The sequence below is a fragment of the Chrysochloris asiatica genome, unplaced genomic scaffold (assembly GCF_000296735.1).
Source record: "Chrysochloris asiatica unplaced genomic scaffold, ChrAsi1.0 scaffold00124, whole genome shotgun sequence".
In the NCBI taxonomy this organism is placed as follows: Eukaryota; Metazoa; Chordata; class Mammalia; order Afrosoricida; family Chrysochloridae; genus Chrysochloris; species Chrysochloris asiatica.
Genome location: NW_006408642.1, coordinates 2698662 through 2701354, shown reverse-complemented (window position 1 = coordinate 2701354; position 2693 = coordinate 2698662).

Below are 2693 nucleotides of genomic sequence, written 5' to 3'. Positions count from 1 at the left end.
TTCATCTGCAGCTAAAAGAAGTGTAAAAGGAGTAGCACTGAAAGCAATTTTGTGGCTATTTGGAAGCCAGTGACCCAGCCAAGGGTCAGTAGATGGTCTTTCATCCACCACGATACACTTTGTAAATCTATTTTACTGAACTAACAGTCATTAACTCAGCAAATGTTTATTGATCACTTAGCATGCGTCCAGCACATATTGGATAAATAAGTCATAGTCACTGTGCTTTGGCATACTGGCAGATGAAATGTTCACATATTTGAAGCATTCATTCAACAAATATTTACTGAGCAACTGCTATGTACTAGGCAAATATTTATTGAGCAACTAATGTGTACTGTTTCTAGAAAAATAAGATAAAGTGTTGTTGTTAAATGCTGTTGAGTCTGTTCCAATTCATAGCGACCCTATATAGGGTTTCTGAGGAGCGACTGGTGAGTTTGAATTACAACCTTGTGTTTCAAAGCAACCTTGCAGTCTAGTGCTTATCCAACACCACACTAGGACTCTCTAACATCAAATACAAGATTTTTGGGTAGCACAGAAACTTTGCACTTGGCTGCTAACCTAAAGATTGACAGTTCTAATCCACCCAGGGGCACTGCGGAAGAAAGGTCTGGTGATCTGCTTCCATTAAGATGATGGCCAAGAGAACCCTATGAGCAGTCCTACTATGTAACACATGTAGTTGTTATGAATCACAATTGACTTAAAGGCAACTGTTGTTATTGCTGTTAAGTGCTGTGGAGTCAGTTCTGACTCATAGTGACCCTGTATAGGGTTTCTGAGGAGCGGCTGAGGAGCTTAAACTGCCAGCCTTGTGGTTCAAACCAACCTTGCAGTCCAGCACATTATCCTGCAGCACCACATCAAGATTCCAAAGGCAACTAACAACAGCAAAATATTGAGTACAAAATCTCTGGGTGTTGCAAGCTGTTAATGCATTCAGCTCTAATTAAAAGACTGGAAGTTCAAGTCTACCAAGAGATGGCTTGGAAGAGATACCTGGAGATCTACTTCCAAAACATCCGTCATTGAAAACCCCATAGAGCACAGTTCTACTCTGATATACATGGGGCTGCCATGAGCGAGCGTGTTCTGAAGACAACTGCTTTGTTTTGTTTTTGTTTTCTTTTGGTAATACTGAGTATAGGCAGTGTGCAGATTATGAAAATCAGAGCATGTAACCAGTAATTATGATCTAACCCCAGTAAAGCATCAACAGCAACCCCTGAATAACTAAATAAACTAGCACCAGATTTTTATTAAGAACAAGGTAGCGATCCAAATCCTTCAGTTTCTCTCTCCAAATTCTAATTTACTCCCCTCAGACAGCAATCCCTTGTGAAAATGATGAAGCAAGAGAAAGAAAAGTGACTGGTTTATTGAGTGTCGGCATAGCAGACACAATGAGAACAAAGACAAGAAATTGGAGGCAGCTAGTCAGTCCGTGGCAGAAGGGATCTGGAACCCAGTCCAAGTTACATTCCCACTGCTTACACCTCACCGCAGTTTCCGAGGTCCAGGCCTCACCTGTAGAAAGTCTGTGTGTGGCAGTACTTGGGTGGCATGGCCATGCAGTGCAGATCAGCCTCACTACACACCCCCTAGCAGTGACAGCAGCAGATCTACTGGCCCTGGACCAAGCCACTCTGTCAGCACCAGCATCTCAGATACTGTCCAGCTGCCAGGGCAGCAGCCGGTCACAGCCTTCTGCATGTAAACAGACACTACTGTGGACATACATCAAAACCGTATCATCTTGTCACAAATGTAAAGGAAGAAGTTCTGTAACAAAAAAGGGCAGTTCCTGTTGGTGGTATTGCTGTTAAGTGCCCTTGACCAATATCTGACAACCAATGACTGATGGGAACTGAAGTACAAATACAATTGGCCCTTAAATATCACAGCTTTTGAACTGTATAGGTCAAATTATATGAAGATTTTAAAAATAAATATATTGGATAACTTTTTGGAGATATGCAGCAATTTTCAGATGGACCAAGTAGCCTAGAAATAATCAAAAATTTAAGCAAAAGTTATGTCATCAATGCATAAAATATTTGTACACAGTAGTGTATTTTATCACTTACTGTGGTAATGTAGGATAAACACTAGACTGCTAACCTCAAGGTCGGTGATTCAAACCCACCAGCCACTCCTCCAAGACCAGGGTTGCTATGAGTTGAAACAACTCACAAACAGCACTTAACACAACAATAAAATATAAATAATCATAAAAAGTTAAAATTGATAAAAACATATGCACACAAACACTCATAGACCAAAAGTAGTACCATTTACAGTCAAGAGAAATGTAAACAAATATACTGATGCAGTATGAAATCATCATTGCATAAAATTAACTGTAGTGCATACTGCACTATTGTAATCATTTTCTAGCTATCTCCTGTTGCTATTTTGGTGAGCTCAACTGTTACAAGTTTCCACTTAAAAAGCAGTTGTGAAACTAACCTCCACATGAGCAGTTCATCTCTCCAGTGAGTTGTGTATCACAGTAAAAATTGACTTCTTCTAGCAATACCATAAACCTTGAAGAATACCATGGAACCCATACAATGTGCCACTACTATTGCTGGCAGTGCTCCCAAGAAGCAGAGAAAGGTCATGACTTAACAAGAAATAGTTGAATGGCTTGATACAATGTAGGTTGAAGTCTACAACTGTGATTT